We start from the raw sequence: 17,500 nt of genomic DNA on the forward strand, positions 1-17,500 counted from the left end.
TCGAGAAGCTACCCAATTATTACTCATATTGAATTACCGAGGAAGAAGTGGATTTGATACACACACGGGGAAGGTTCTGGGAGCTTAGAAATCTCTTACGAACTAGGAGCCGTGTGAAGTGAGAATTTCATGCACGGTTCTGAATGAGCGGGAAGATCGAGGATCTCCTCTCCGACTCTAACTCTCCTACACCAGTCGTTGCTTCTTTTTCTGCTACTTCCAAAGTAGCAGCTCTAGCTTTATCTACACGACTCCTCGGTATTACTTTCTCATACCTATCCAGTGAATGGCATCTCGCTTTGGGAATATTAGCTACCCTTAGCATGGTATTGGGGAATCTAATTGCTGTTACTCAGACAAGCATGAAACGTATGCTAGCATATTCCTCCATAAGCCAAATCGGATATATTCTGATTGGAATACTTGCTGCGGATCCTGATAATGGCTATGCGAGTATGATAAGTTATACTTCTATCTACATATTCATGAATCTAGGGACTTTCGCTCGCATCACTTTATCTGGTTCACGAACCGGAACTGATAACATTAGGGATTATGCGGGACCATACATGAAGGATCCTGTTCTAACATTCTCTCTAGTTATACGTTTACCATCCCCAGGGGGTATCCCTCCATTAGCAGGTTTTTCCGGTAAACCCTACCCCTTCTGGCATGGATGGAAAGCTGGCTCGTACCCATTAGTTCTGGTAGCTCCCATTACAAGTGTCATTTCTATATATCACTATCCGAAGATAATTAAATTAATGTTCACCGAAGGGGGTGACACATCAACAATTTACATACAGGATCCATTAGTTTCTCCATCTACTTCGATTTCGAAGAGTTCCATTGAAATAGCTATGATTGTTCGTGTACCAGCATCAACTCTACTGGGTATATCAATGGATCCCATCATCGAGATTACACGGAATACCTCATTCCAGACCTATTTTGAGTTGTCACATGAAATAATGGAATCTTTCTGAATGATTTGTATCCAAAGCCACTTCCGTCGCTCCAACTAGTCCATTTCCGTAATTGGTGATGAAACAGTGTCGGAGAAATGATCACGCGCCTCCCAATGATCATTCGTCTCTTCCGGAGGAGATATAAGTATTTCCTGATGGTATCCATAATATTGTTCAATCCTTTGCAGTACTACAAGGATTGAACCCTCCTAATGGTACATGCGACTAAGTGATTCCCATATGGGAGCGGTTGTGTAAATGATTCGGTTCACACCCCCAGTCTTCTGCTCCGTAGCAATTCAGGTCGCTTCCCGATGAATTCCATGCTCCAATTTCGTCTAATGGATAAGTCATTTCATCCGATACCTGTACGTTCAAGGCGGGGTTGCCTTCAGACTTCTAGAAGAAAGCAAAAGAGACCAATTCTTCTTTCCGCCGCAGATTCTTTCAATTTAATAGAAACGGGGGTTGCGCTCGACGGCATTCTGATGTACACTATCAATGGATCAAATTCAGAAATCCTTTCGAGGGGACTCAAAATCTTTGGACTTGAAATCTTTCTCGTCAAATCTCCCTCTACTGAGACCGAGGGATCTCAAAACGAGAGTGATAGATAACAAGGAAAATTAGGTCTTGCAATCGACGGCATTCTGAGTTACAATAGAAATGGGTCGAATTCATAGATCCTTTCGAGGGGACTCAAAATCTTTGGAATTGAGATCTTTCTCGTCAAATCTCCCTCACTGAGGGAGATCCGATCGAGATTGATAGATAACAAGGAAAATTAGGTCTTGCAATCGACAGTTTTCTTAGCTATAATTGATCTAGCTATGATTTCCTAGTGAACTGTAAATTCTTGGACAGGGCAATTTTGCAGCGACAATCCTCTGGACTTTGATAGTACATCTATGATTCATAGTTAGTCCAGGGGACGTTAAATCCCTTAACTTGGAATCGACTCCTTATCGTCAGGACGATTTTGCAGCGATAACAAATTAAGGCCCATGGCGGTCCCCTGGAATTGAAATCAAATCCAAGAAATTAGGTCTTGCGCTCTACGGCATTCTGTGTTACAATAGAAATGGGTCGAATTCATAGATCCTTTCGAGGGGACTGAAAATCTTTGGAATTGAGATCTTTCTCGTCAAATCTCCCTCACTGAGGGAGATCCGATCGAGATTGATAGATAACAAGGAAAATTAGGTCTTGCAATCGACGGCATTCTGAGTTACAATAGAAATGGGTCGAATTCATAGACCCTTTCGAGGGGACTCAAATCTTCCTTGGACTTGAAATCTTTCTCGTCAAAGTCTCCCTCTACTGAGACCGAGGGATCTCAAAACGAGATTGATAGATAACAAGGAAAATTAGGTCTTGCAATCGACAGTTTTCTTAGCTATAATAGAAATGGGTCGAATTCATAGACCCTTTCGAGGGACTCAAAATCTTTGGAATTGAGATCTTTCTCGTCAAATCTCCCTCACTGAGGGAGATCCGATCGAGATTGATAGATAACAAGGAAAATTAGGTCTTGCGCTCGACAGTTTTCTTAGCTATAATAGAAATGGGTCGAATTCATAGATCCTTTCGAGGGACTGAAAATCTTCCTTGGACTTGAAATCCTTCTCGATCGTCAAATCTCCCTCACTGAGGGAGATCCGAGCGAGAGTGATAGATAACAAGGAGAATTAGGTCTTGCATTTGACGGTTTGATTTTGTATAATGTATCTAGTCCGATTCATAGACCCTTCCAGGGGACTGGAAATCCTTGGACTTGAAATCCTTTTCAGTGGACGGAAAATCCTTGAAGAGGACTTCAAATCCTTAAAGAAGACAGGGACTTGAAATCCTCTTCAGGGAACTGACAATCCTTGAAGAGGACTTCAAATCCTTAAAGAAGAAAAGGGACTTGAAATCCTCTTCAGGGAACTGACAATCCTTGAAGAGGACTTCAAATCCTTAAAGAAGAAAAGGGACTTGAAATCCTCTTCAGGGAACTGACAATCCTTGAAGAGGACTTCAAATCCTTAAAGAAGAAAAGGGACTTGAAATCCTCTTCAGGGGACTGAAAATCCTTGAAGAGGACTTCAAATCCTTAAAGAAAGAAGACAGGGGACTTGAAATCCTCTTCAGGGGACTGAAAATCCTTGAAGAGGACTTCAAATCCTTAAAGAAGAAAGGGGACTTGAAATCCTTCTCAGGGGACTTCAAATCCTTCTCAAAGGACTCGAAATCCTTCTCAGGGGACTGAAAATCCTTGAAGAGGACTTCAAATCCTTATCGGGGGACTTGAAATCCTTATCGGGGGCGGGGGACTTGAAATCCTTATCGGGGGCGGGGGACTTGAAATCCTTCTCAGGGGACTGGAAATCCTTGGATAAGACAGGGGACTTGAAATCCCTTAAGAGTACGGGGACTTGAAATCCCTTAAGAGTACGGGGGACTTGAAATCCCTTAAGAGTACGGGGGACTTGAAATCCCTGAAGAGTACGGGGGACTTGAAATCCCTTAAGAGGACTATAAATCCTTGGATAAGACAGGACTGGAAATCCTTGAATAAGACAGGGGACTTGAAATCCCTTAAGAGGACTTCAAATCCTTGGATAAGACAGGGGACTTGAAATCCCTGAAGAGGACTATAAATCCTTGGATAAGACAGGGGACTTGAAATCCCTGAAGAGGACTATAAATCCTTGGATAAGACAGGGGACTTGAAATCCCTGAAGAGGACTATAAATCCTTGGATAAGACAGGGGACTTGAAATCCCTGAAGAGGACTATAAATCCTTGGATAAGACGGGGGACTTGAAATCCCTGAAGAGGACTGGAAATCCTTGAATAAGACAGGACTTCAAATCCTTATAGATGGAGAGAGACGAAGAAACAGGATCGGTAGAGGAGGAGAAAGGGTTTGCTCTTGACGAGGAGCTGGGATGGAATCGATACAGAACAAATTTATGGATCCTTTTTTCTTCCCGGGGACTGGAAATCCTTCAACAGGAGGACTGAAAATCCTTGGAGAGAACTATAAATCCTTCAGCAGGGGGACTAGAAGTCCCTCCAGGGGACTGGAAATCCTTTTCGATATAGAGAGACGAAGAAATAAGATTGGGAAAAATAAGTAAAGGGTTGCTTTTGATGAGGGACTAGGATCGAATTGATAGAAACATATTCCGGACCCCATCCATAGAGAAAGATGGGGTGGTGGGAAGTAAAAAGGTAAGGAATAAGGAGTAGAGCCTCGATGGTGAAATGGTAGACACGCCAGATTCAAAATTTGGTGCTGAAGAGCGTGGAGGTCCGAATCCTCCTCGGGGCAGAAGGTCTCGTACCCTTATTCAGATCGAACCCTTATCTACTAAAAGCTTTATCAAAGGTTTATCAAAGATTTATTCTCTCTACCACTAGAGATTCACATTCAATTGATTTGCTTATCTCCCAAATGAGTACCTCCTCGGGGTAGGAGGTCTCGTACCCTTATTCAGATCGAACCCTTATCTATTCAAAGGTTTATCAAAGATTTATCCTCTCTACCACTAGAGATTCACATTCAATTGATTTGCTTATCTCCCAAATGAGTACCTCCTCGGGGTAGGAGGTCTCGTACACTTATTCAGATCGAACCCTTATCTACTAAAAGCTTTATCAAAGATTTATCCTCTCTACCACTAAAGATTCACATTCAATTGATTTGCTTATCTCCCAAATGAGCACTCGAAATACTTCCTCGGGGCAGAAGGTCTCGTACCCTTATTCAGATCGAACCCTTATATACTAAAAGATTTATCAAAGATTTATTCTCTCTACCACTAAAGATTCACATTCAATTGATTTGCTTATCTCCCAAATGAGCACTCGAAATACCTCCTCGATTCGAGAGACAAGTGGTCTCTCCGGTGCCTCCCAAACTCCCAATAGGAAGAAAAATCCTCGGAGGATTCTGGTCTTTCCAGTGCCCAACCCTCAAACATGGGGATGCAAATCCTCCGATTGTTGATTATTGAGACCAGAATTCTCCGCCGTCCGGGGATTTGGATATGAAGTATTAGGTATCGAATAGGAAACACCTTCTGCTTCTTTCTCAAGTGAGGCTGGGACTCAGAATCCCGAGATTCGAGGAGATCCAAGTAGGTCTTTCAACGGGACTAGAAATCCTTATCAGGGGACTTCAAATCCTTGAAGAAGACAGGACTGGAAATCCTTGAAGAAGACGGGGGACTTGAAATCCTTCGAGGGGACTAAAAATCCTAGTACCTGAGGTGGGACTGAAAGTCGTAGTAGCCAATTAGAGTGTGATGAAACTGCGTCACGAGACCCCAGTATCTGGACTAGGACCAGAAATCCTAGTAGTTAGTCGGGGCATTAGTTAGGATGTCACCAAGAATCCCTATTAGTGAATTTGAATGAACTAAAATTTTGGGATTCGGTTAGATGGTCCATCCCCTAAGGACCCGGGGTCCTTAGAGCCCTTCCAATGGAAACAATGGAAAGGACTTGAAATCCTGATTATCTAGTTGGATACGGGAAAATCCAAACTTTAGAATGAATTTTTGGAATGTAAAGATGAATGAGGGGAATGCCCCTCCTTCCTCCCCATATTACCGTTGATCACCGAGAAATTGAATCTCCGGAGAATCTCAAACAGAATGGATCGACATCTTCATCAAGGATTTGTTCCGATAAGGATGTTGGAAAACTACTACGTCCTCTACGAACTACTTCCTACATTTTCCATATAAGAGATTCCTACTCCTTCTTGATTTCGAATGTTGCTTCCATCTCCCGAATAGGAAGACTCCGAAGGTGATCTATAACTTAGTAATTATCCGGAATTCTATAAGCAGAAGTTATTGCATCAGTAAGGGGAAAAGATGTATCTTCCTTTCACCAATTCGAATCCTGAATAGCCCTATATATTGCTAGGGATCCAGACTGAGTCAAGAATATCCGAGATTTTATGATGCGATATCGAATTCCCATTCAATAATTGTCTTGTTATTCGATCCGGTGACGTCCCACTAAATCGAAATAGATTGAATAGGTAGTGGTAACTTTCAAACAACATGTTATGAATGAGAAAATCTTTGGATGAGTGACGATTCCGTCTCATCCATCTATCTCTATGAACCATAAGCCTGAAACGAAGGAATCGCTCTTGCAAATCTTCCATTGGAATGCTTTGATACGAGTGAATAGGAACAAATATCTGCGGGTATTGCAAATATATATGCATGAATTAGGTTTCTTTGACGTATTCAAAGTGTCGTTCTTCACCCGAAGGGAAATTCTTCCACCGCTTGGTAGATAATTCAGTTATCGATTTCCGGTCATATCCACGAAGAAGAAAGAAATTTCTAATCTTTTCATTTGAGAAATGTTTCTCGCGCTCCCTCCTCGTACCGTAAGTAACATAAAGCCTCCGTACCAGTTCTTGTTTCGCTAATAAACTATGACGTGAAGAGGGAATGTTATGATCCGGCTGAGATAGAAGCATGGGATCCCAGGTGAAGCGCCCCCCAGGAATAGAATTGGTTCATCGGATCGATTACATTGCGTTTCGTATTGATTAGATGAGTTGGGGATTCCTAATTCAAGAAATTGCTCGCGTAATGATAGATTATCCAATTAATTTTCTAATCTTTTAATGTCTCTTTGTCTCGATTTACCCGAGGCTCTCTTGTAACTGAAAAGATATCCTTTTCTCTTATGCGATTTCTTTCCACTAGACTTAATCTTATTCAATTCGAAATCCCGTTGGGGGATTTGATCCTGATTCCGATGAAAAAAGATCGAATTATACAAATTATTCGATTCGGATAATACTCTTATCGATTCATAACTGCCACTTCGCATGAAACCAAAACGCCAAAATTTGGGGGACCAAGTAATCCCACGCGACACTTCCTTCGGAATCGAGTCTACTTCACTCGACTGTTCCATTTCAGAATCAGTTGGAATCTTAGACACCCCTTCTTTGTAGATTTATAAGAACGACTCGCAGAGATTATATCTGGAGAATACCTGGGTTCGATGGAAGAAGGAAGAGGAGGACTATTAGCGAATTGACTTCTACTTCTACAGATTTCTGAACATAAGAAATCCCTCAAAAGGTTTTCCGAGATACCACAGGCTAAGTTAGAATCATTCTCTACAACTTTATCAATAACAACGAGATTCTCTTCCTCTCTCATATCCATTCCGAACCAAGGATCACGAGCTGCTAATCCGGCCAATAGCCCTAAGATATGCGGAAGTATAGCGAATTCCTTAATTGTTGACTCGGTTATTAAAGGTTCCAAATACCAGTTATACAAGTGGTAAAACCTCTTCTTCAGTGTATTACTACCAATAAATGAGGGATCTGCAGGGGAAGTATCTATCAAACCATTTTTCAGAATAGCTTTTCCTATATTGTAAGGAAGTATTTCATATCCAGAACCGAATCGGATTCCGTTACCTATATACGTAACAATTGAATTTTGTCTACGTAAAGCTAATTTAATTGCACTATCGGATACAATCTTTCTTCTTCTAGAAGTAGTGATTAATAATGCTTCATTAGCAGGAGAAAATAGATCTCGTTTGCTATAACCCGTAGTTCCAGACCCAGTACCTTCGAGAAAAGAGGGATCAGCTTCTATTTCAAAGCCTTTGACACGCGAGAGAATTGACAATTCTTTTTGACGCTGACGCCTGTTAGACCCTCGGAGATTTATCAATTAGTTCGACCAATTCGGAGCTATTGAAGCTGGATCTACCTTTGCAGGTACATGAGTCGAAGCAATAACGAGATTCTTGCGAATGCAAGGATTCCTGCGCCCATTACCGATACTCCTCAATATTAGGCAGAGTAAGAATCTGGGATCGGCTTCTAATCTGTGATACAGGCGATTAACATTCAACTCATGAATGTCTTGAATCCATATCGTACAGGGAGACATCTCTTTTGCTATTGCAAAAATAAGATTCAATCGGTTTACGCTCTGTTTCGAAATGAAAGTCCCACGTACATTATTGATTATGATCTGTTGTATAACAACTTCCTCAATGGCAGTCTCACCGACGGAAAGTAGGAATTGGATGCTATATCCCTAACTACATAAGATCGTCCAGTTTCTATGGGTCCTACTAGTGGAACTCCTTCAGATGGTAATAATCCTGATGAAAGCAAAATAGGTACGTCACGACATGGAATATTCGGAATGCCTTTTCGTCTCATTGTCGCTGAAAGGAGAATATTTCTTTCAAGGGCAAGAAGAGCCCACTTCTCCGCAGGATCCAACTCACAGATCTCGTAATTTGATAGATCATTTTGACGAATCCGAAGTAAGGTATGACAAAAGATTAGATCCTTCTTCTGGGGTGGGTTCGTGATTAATCCCACCGCTCAATGAATCGTAATTGGAATTTAATTTCGATTCATACTTGGAAATAGTTTTATTTGTCACTAGATATTGAGTCAGTAATTGTTTATTAATCTTAAGGGTGTCGGAGCTTTTCCTACGAAGTATCCACGAATCTAGTTCATTTTTCACAAGGTAATAGAAGATTATATTATTTGTATAATTCAGGAATCTCTTCAGGGAATGTTTCAGTAGATCTTTCGTTTACATTTACCTTGTCGAGGGAGAATACATTACCTTTTCCAGATAAAACCCACGCATTGGGTCTATTAAATATCCGGTGATATTGAAACGTTTCCACAAGTGAGGGGAATTGGAACCCGAAACAGCAGATAAATAATGCTTGAGAAATGCAAGAACAAATAATATCGAGAAAACGAGGTAGGATGGGGCATACTTATTCGAAAATCTAAAGACTGACCATCTCGAATGCGACACCTGCGTTTAGTTAGTAATTTCTTCGAAAATAGAGAGATCTATTTTAGATAATACGTTACTGATGGAATCGTTTCTGAATCTTGATCTTAGGCTTAACGATAAAACAAGCTCTAGCATTACCTATATCCTCAGCAACTCTTTCCGTAATTCCGGGGAAAGTGTAATTCAAGTCATCACTTACTTTGAGTACTATTTCTGGATATATCTCTCTAATCAGATCATAAAAGTATCTCCACCAGTTAGGGGTGAAAAACCGAGGTATATATTCTCCGAATGGGCTCCATTTCTCGCAGATATTGTCTCTCCAAAAGATCCAAGAGATCTTATATTTGTTTAAATCCTTTGATAACTCATCGAAATTAATGAGATGAGATGGAAGAATAGGTTCTTTTTAGACACGTGTATCTGCAAGCCTCGTATTTTCGTACAGAACCTTCTCTCCAGTTAATCCTGTTGGAGATCTTGATGCTACACTGCTGCATAATGAGAATTTCTTTGACCAATAAAGCGTCTCAGATTCTTCTGATTCCCAAAAATAACCAATGTGTGAATCATTTTGATAGAATTGATTCCCAATAGAATCATTCCTCGAGTTTGATCTCTTCTCAATGGATCCCTCCGAATCGACTTGATCCACTCCCGAATTTTTGAGACGGGGTCGAGATCGCCAATCAGCCGATAGCTTAGAGTTTATCAATGTTCTTTCCAAGTAATTTCCATCGCTACCACATGAAGATAGAGACGAATCTCCCGTTTCGCGAGGAGATAAGTTCAACCCCGTCAGTAGTCCTCTTAGATCCGAAATAGAGTCAAGAAATCTATCTGAATGAGTTAGTGGTGGTATCGCAGATTCATCCAGATCAGATGGAGTCGATTCGGTTGTTGCGAGTATATGATCAATAGTTTCCCTTTCCGTTCGTTGCGAGGAATTGGGTAACAACGAATCAGACACTTGGGATTGAATAGATGAAGTGATATTTTTTGTATCTAAGGATCCTATTTCAAGAGATGGGATGACTTCATCACCGGAGCCCGTATACGAATTCTCTAAGATGTCAGAGTAACTACTGCTGTATCCTCCAACCAACGAATCCCTTCTTCTGATTATTGAGATAAAATCCCTTCCGGCACAGTTCAATACGGGTAAATGCGAGTAATCTATAAAGTTTGGTGTATCTACTTCATCGGAAATGGATCCCGAAATACTCCCAATATTCCTATTCGAACCTTTCCCATAATTCAAATTATCCAGAAACAGATCCCAATCCTGCCTTCCCGTAGCGGAATAAGCACCATTCGGGAGTTTTGTTCCAATACATTCGATACAGGATGATTCAACAAGAAATGGATTAACTGCGGGTTTTAGGAAGATTGAGGAGCCTACCGATTCTTCATCCATTAACAATCCGGACTCGATGAAGAAACTATCTTTTCTACCGAAGATTCTCTTGAGAAAGGATATCTTCTCATCGAGGTTGAGTGAACTCAGAAGGAAATCAAGCAGTGGATAATCTATATTGTTCAATTTATAGACAAGATAATCAATCCCATCTGTCGAAGCTTCTTCACTAATATACTTGGGAATAATGATTCGGTAAATAGATGATATATTGGTAAATTCCTTGGGATACTTGTTGTTCCTCCCAGCCGTACTACGAATAGTGATACCAATATTATTTAGTGCTAATATCGACAGATCATAGATTGATCTACCTAAGTCGGATCTTATTTCTGCGAATACTCTCTTGGAAGGGGAAAAAGACAAGTCTCTGATTGTATCAAGCCACCTGTGCACATTTGACCGAACATCTGGATATTCATCAATTGGGGAAATAATACATTCATGCAACAAATGCTCTATGTTACCCCTCCATTCCAATAATCTCTATTCAATTGCAATTCTTGTTACACCAGTAGATCCCTCGCCCCCCTCCCGGCTACCCAATTGATAGTTGATTCTGGATAGATATTCACTAGCTAATGTACAGAAATAGTCACGCGAAAAGAGCGTGTATACTGAGTAGAGAGATATTAACCTATTTCGTTCATATACCCTAACTAGAGAGTATGTTGAAGATATGTTACCTCCCTCTCCCGATTCATCTGAAAAAGTAGGATTTTCACTTCCATCAGTTCTTTCTACAGGTACATCGAAAAGGATCTCTAAACGGTTTGAAATAATCTTATCAAGATCGAAGTATGCGCCATTTTGCATCTCTGATTCCTCGTCAAGTATTCCACCAAATGATAGATCTCCTCTCGATAGAAAGGCTTTCCTAGGTTCCTCGCTACTACTACCAATTCTTACCTTACTGGAAATCAAATTCGATTTTTTAACTCTTAAAAGAAATCCAGTCAGTCGGTTTCTTGATTCATTTATTAGTTGTGAATAGGCGTGTAGAATAGAAAATTCCCCCTCATTTCCGTGGGAATCTAACCCCAATAATTGGAAGAACCACTTACGATTCTAGGAAGAATCAATACATTTATTGGAATCATTTTCTGCTATTCCCGCTACAGAAGGGGAGAAAGGATCTCCCAACAATAAAGGAGAGTCGAGTGTAAAATGCCGACAATCTCTCTCTACTTTCCATAAATGAGATATTCTTCCGATACCGAAAGACACGGAATTCTTATATCATTCTTCTGCCAAATATGTCTTAATAGGAGTTCCATCGGCGGTGGGACCCATACCTAGTTCATGTATAGATGATTCTGTTGAAAAGCCGTGACTCACCGCCTCTGGAGAATCATCAGTGGATATTGCTCTTTCCTCCGGAGAGTAACTGCCTACAAAGCCATTTCCAGATCTTTTCATTGAATCATATTCTGGATTTCTCTCCTCACTTCAACTAGATAAACAAGTATCTTCGATAGGTATCTCCTTCCCAACCTTCTGATTTCTGGAATCAGACTCATCCCTTGAGTTGCTATGAAAAGCCTCCAATTCTCTAGATGTCTCTATTTGTGAGGAGACATACTTCGAGAAACCACAGGAAATTTCTAGTAATATACTTGGTACCTCAGTGAGTAATTGATTATCCGATAGATAATCAAGTTCGATAAATCTCTTTTCTAAGAGAGATCTCGTTAGATTCAATTCGCGCTCATCCTTATTCCATGGAGAAGGACTTTGGTGACAGGAATGCCACATATAAAAATCGGCGTAATCCCGGAATAGTGTCCAACTCCCCTCGTCAATGGAATTTAACCAATCTCTTATATCGCTATAGGATAGGGATACACCATCACGAGATGACATTGTATTCTTATGGGGTGGAAATAGAGACAAATTGGAGAGACCCTTCCGCTCGGAATAGAACGGTGATTCATCTCCCTGCCGATCTACTGAATCCCTGGATTCGAGTAACATTTTGTCCCAAAAGTCCGATATTACGGGAATGAAGGAATCGCTTCTTAATGTTGCTGTTTGTAGCCAATTAACCCTTTGCTTGTCATGGATTTTCCGGAGAAGTAACGAATCAGAATCATTTTAGTAACAGTCATCCTTACGAAGTATCACATTTATATAGAATTCAAAAAACTCATTTGAATCTTCTAGATTCTTATCCCCCAGTGATTTTTCAATCCTCTCAGTCACATCTCTGGATATATTCTTGATGGGGAGTGGATCCCTCATCAGCCGGACCCTCCATCCATCTGAAACCGAAGGATCCATCGCACTATATATGGGAACTTGCGGTTCTTCCCTCGTCGAAGTTGTGGAAATATTTCCGTTTGAATCCGAATAGTAAGAATTACGTGTCTTTCCCTTTCTATCCTTTTCAGCAGGTGAGCATCTTATTGATAGAGAAAGAGGATAGAAGGATTCAACAGAATTTGTTGCTGGTTTTTTTACTACTCCACCAGTTCTATTAATTAGTTTCGCTAGATCTATAGAACCTCCTTCGATCAAATTTCTCTCACCTGAACGATGCATAGGAATTGGTATTGTTAGTAACATCAGGATTCCCGGAGTCACGCTATTACCCCGCTTCATTGAATCGCGCAGATTCCGTAAAAAGATTGAACTCAGAATTCATAAGTCAAATAATTTGATGGAGGGTTCATAACTGGAGAATAGACCAATTAGAAATTCCCCTAGATCTTGATTTTTCAATGATTCAAATGAGTAGTGGAATCCATCGGTTTCTGCTAACTTCGGAACTTCAGAGAATAAATCTGGACTTCTTACTTTTTCTTCTCCCACTTCTCTTACCTCATGATCTCTCTTCACTTTATCTATATGTGGTAGATACTACCCACCTCTCACATTCCATTATATAGATAATATCGAAAGATTCAAGGCCCAATGGAGTGAGTACTTTCGATGTGGTGATTTGTGGGTGTATTCGTACCTACCTGAAGCTGTCTCGGGAATCTCGAATTGTTGAAGAAACCTATCTATGTCTTATCTATCTCCTCATCAACTTATTTTATTCCGAGTGATAAAGACGAGTTCTCCAACCTGATGGGCGAACGACGGGGATTGAACCCGCGCGTGATGGATCCACAATCCATTGCCTTGATCCACTTGGCTACGTCCGCCCCCTACTTTCCCTATTCAGCTTTCTTAACTGGGAGAGAACAAGATCTACTAGGGTCATTCATTCGATGCGCGTACGTATTATTCGTCTATATATTAATACAAGAAAAAATATGTTAGGTGAAAAATGTATTCTCAATCTATTCCAGTGGGTACGGGACTACAAGCGTTCCGCTAATCAGAATGAGAATATCTTTGATTCCCATTCTCTGTAATCCTAGAAGGGTGTTTCAAAGATTCCCCAGAATCCAAGATTGGAAACTGATAATTGTAAGATTATGGCGAGATATTACTATTATTTCTATTCATTCCATCGGACGAATCTCCATTAAATACCAAACCTTATGCGAGGTTTGGTATTTAGTGATGCTGCACGACCAGACAGGTATTATCCGTTTACAGAAGGAGCTTCAACAGAAGCTAAGTCTAGAGGGAAATTATGAGCGTTACGTTCATGCATAACTTCCATACCTAGGTTAGCACGGTTGATGATATCAGCCCAGGTGTTAATAACACGACCTTGGCTATCAACCACGGATTGGTTGAAGTTAAAACCATTCAAGTTGAATGCCATGGTGCTGATACCCAAGGCAGTAAACCAGATGCCTACTACGGGCCAAGCGGCTAAGAAGAAGTGCAGAGAGCGAGAATTGTTAAAGCTGGCATATTGGAAGATCAAACGGCCAAAATAACCGTGAGCAGCTACGATGTTGTAGGTCTCTTCCTCTTGACCGAACTTGTAACCTGCATTAGCAGACTCATTCTCAGTAGTTTCTCTGATCAAACTAGAAGTTACCAAAGAACCATGCATAGCACTGAATAGAGAGCCGCCGAATACGCCAGCTACACCCAACATGTGGAAGGGATGCATAAGGATGTTGTGCTCAGCCTGGAAAACGATCATGAAGTTGAAAGTACCAGAAATTCCTAGGGGCATACCGTCAGAGAAACTTCCTTGACCGATTGGGTAGATCAGGAACACAGCGGTAGCAGCTGCAACGGGAGCTGAGTACGCAACAGCAATCCAAGGACGCATGCCTAAACGGAAACTAAGTTCCCACTCACGACCCATGTAGCAAGCTACACCAAGTAGGAAGTGAAGAACGATCAGTTCGTAAGGACCACCATTGTATAGCCATTCATCAACGGAAGCTGCTTCCCAGATTGGGTAGAAGTGTAAACCGATAGCTGCAGAAGTAGGAATGATAGCACCGGAGATAATGTTGTTTCCGTATAGCAAAGAACCGGAGACAGGCTCACGAATACCATCGATATCTACAGGGGGAGCTGCGATGAAAGCAATGATGAATACAGAGGTTGCGGTTAATAAGGTGGGAATCATTAAGACACCGAACCATCCGATGTAAAGACGGTTTTCAGTGCTGGTGATCCAGTCGCAGAAGCGACCCCATAGGCTTGCGCTTTCGCGTCTTTCTAAAGTTGCGGTCGTGGTAATTTTTGGTTTTCGAAACGATTGGTGATTACCCAAGCTGATGAGCCTGTTGATCCATAGTATATCACAGAATCCCACCTGTGTCAACTAATCTAATATTGATTGAATATCCGAAGAAACGGGAAGACTTCCCTTTGTTTTCGCACGATACTTCTTCAAACCTTGACTCTCTTTTCAGACGCATTTCCCTTTTATTATCATAAACCACGGGAAAGTCAACGTTAGTTCGGCTCCTCGAGTACATCATGGGAGATGCCAGCTTTGCCTTAGATGTACTACGACTCAATCATCGATTCGAGGTGAGGGACATACAGGATAAATATCTGCTGGCGTTGCCTGACATCCCCCCCCCCCCCCGAGGTGAGTAGTCCGCCCCAGGCGGAGATAGTTGAGAATGGTGGGAGTCGCGGGGATGCGGGCAGTGCCAATCATGTCGATCATGTCGATTGTGTCGATTGTGTCGATCATTCTAGTCATGTCGATCATGTCGATCATGTTGATTGCGTCGATTGCGTCGATCACTTTGGTCATGTCGATCATGTTGATCATGTCGATGATGTTATGGACTTTACGATTCGACACTAGTCTTTCTCTTTTTCATGAGGTACTATACCAGTGACAAAATTTCCCCTATGACTTGGATATTCTTTCTCCCATTATTTAATTTCTGCTTATCCATATGCTTCTGGCGTATCTTGATTCCTAATACCCTGCGCTCCGGAGTAGAAGGTTTCAATCCACCAATAAGAGGTTGTGGATTGAAACGAACCCGGAACTAACGGAAATGGGCAAAAGCCTTATTAGCTTCTGCCACCTTGTGAGTCTCCTCCTTCTTCCGTACAGCACTACCAGAATTTCTGGCAGCATCCATTAATTCATCACTTGATCTTAAAGCCATACTTCGACCTGAACGTTTTCGACACGCGATCAATAACCATCGGATAGCCAAAGCTCTTCCTTCTGCAGGTACTACTTCAACGGGGACTCGATAAGTCGATCCACCTACACGTTTGGATTCTGTTACTATATCGGGAGTTACCCTACGTATTGCTTGTCGCGGGACAGACAGTGGATTCTTATTCGTCTTTTCCTTAATCCGCTTCATAGCCTGATAGAGAATCTGATAAGCCAATGATTTCTTGCCATCTTTAAGAATACGATCAACCAACATGTTTACTAATCGATTACGATAAATCGGATCCGATTCTATATTTTTCTTTTTGTTCGCTACATTGCTCCGGTGTAACATGAGTTTACAGATATGTCGGATTCCGATTCTATCTCGACTGTATCTTAGAATCTTATTTGGGCTTTTTCACTCCATATTGTAGGGTGGATCCGCCGGTTAGTCGAGGATCTCCCCCCAAACTGCACGTGCGACTTTCATCGAATGCAGCTTTCCATATGATTGAATAGAAAGTCTTGAAGTAAGTTCGGGTTACTTCAATGAATCATATTTACTCATTAGGCATTGAGTATCCGTTTCCTCTTCATCATCCCACGAATAGGAGAAGGGAAATCCCGTATTTCATTTATCTCACCAAGAATGTCCGTGGGTTTATTGATCCAATTACCAAATGTTCACAAAACCTCCACTGAATCTCCATAATCGTAGTCCGAACTCGTTCTGAGAGAGAGAAGACATTCGAAGATTTTCCAAATAAATGGGAGTCCGGGTAAGACTCAACTTACTGGAATGCAATACCCTGGACACCGAGTTGTTTCACACGAATAAGATAATAATCAATCTCCGTAATAGCAGGCTTCGGTCCCCTGGCAACATTCCCACTATCGGGTCGGCTATGCATTTGACATATCAGAACAACCGATACGGAATCATTGCGATGATACAAGTTACGACAATGTTCTGCAACGCACTGGAACGCCCCTTCTTACGATCCTTTACTCCTACAGCATCTAAAGTTCCTCTAACGATATGATATCTTACACCAGGTAGGTCCTTCACCCTCCCGCCTCTCACAAGGACCACGGAATGTTCTTGCAAATTATGGCCAATACCTGGTATGTAAGCCGTTATCTCGAACTTGGAGGTTAATCGAACTCTGGCGACTTTCCGTAGGGCAGAGTTAGGTTTTTTTGGTGTAGTTGTGGAATAGTTGACAGATGAGTCAGTTTCAGTGTCACTCTACAGAACCGTACGTGAGATTCTCACCTCATACGGCTCCTCGTCATTCAATTAATACTAAGAATAGAAGTACGAAATACCTTTCGGTTGTTACCCGATACAAGAGGATTCACAAAATAATTTTGATATTCCATTCTTTCATTTTCAACTCCCTCCTGTGTGTTTGCCTCTACCTCCTCCCTATCCCCCAAATCGATTCGCTAGTCTACTTACTTCAGTGTCATTAATATTCTTAAGAAGTAGTAAGGAGAAGGAGATTCTGTTCCTACTTCAACTTCCCCAGAAGTAAATAGGTATTCACCGTAGTATCTATTTCCTGCTTCGATACTACCGATATAGACTTGGGAGAATTATTCTCTGATGTGGAAGAAATAGAATCTACAAGTGATCTGTGAAAAATCCTTCTACTCTCTAGAACCACCCGAATTGCTAGTGCTAATGATATTCGTTCCAATATGATAGAGTGAATTAATAGATAAAGGTGGAAGAGGGAGATATGGAATGGAAAGATGGAGAATATATTGATTTGATGGGTAGATTCGCTAA

This window comes from Dipteris shenzhenensis, unplaced genomic scaffold, assembly GCF_047967505.1.
Source record: "Dipteris shenzhenensis isolate YYH24624 ecotype China unplaced genomic scaffold, Dip_SZ_1.0 scaf0440, whole genome shotgun sequence".
Taxonomy (NCBI): Eukaryota; Viridiplantae; Streptophyta; class Polypodiopsida; order Gleicheniales; family Dipteridaceae; genus Dipteris; species Dipteris shenzhenensis.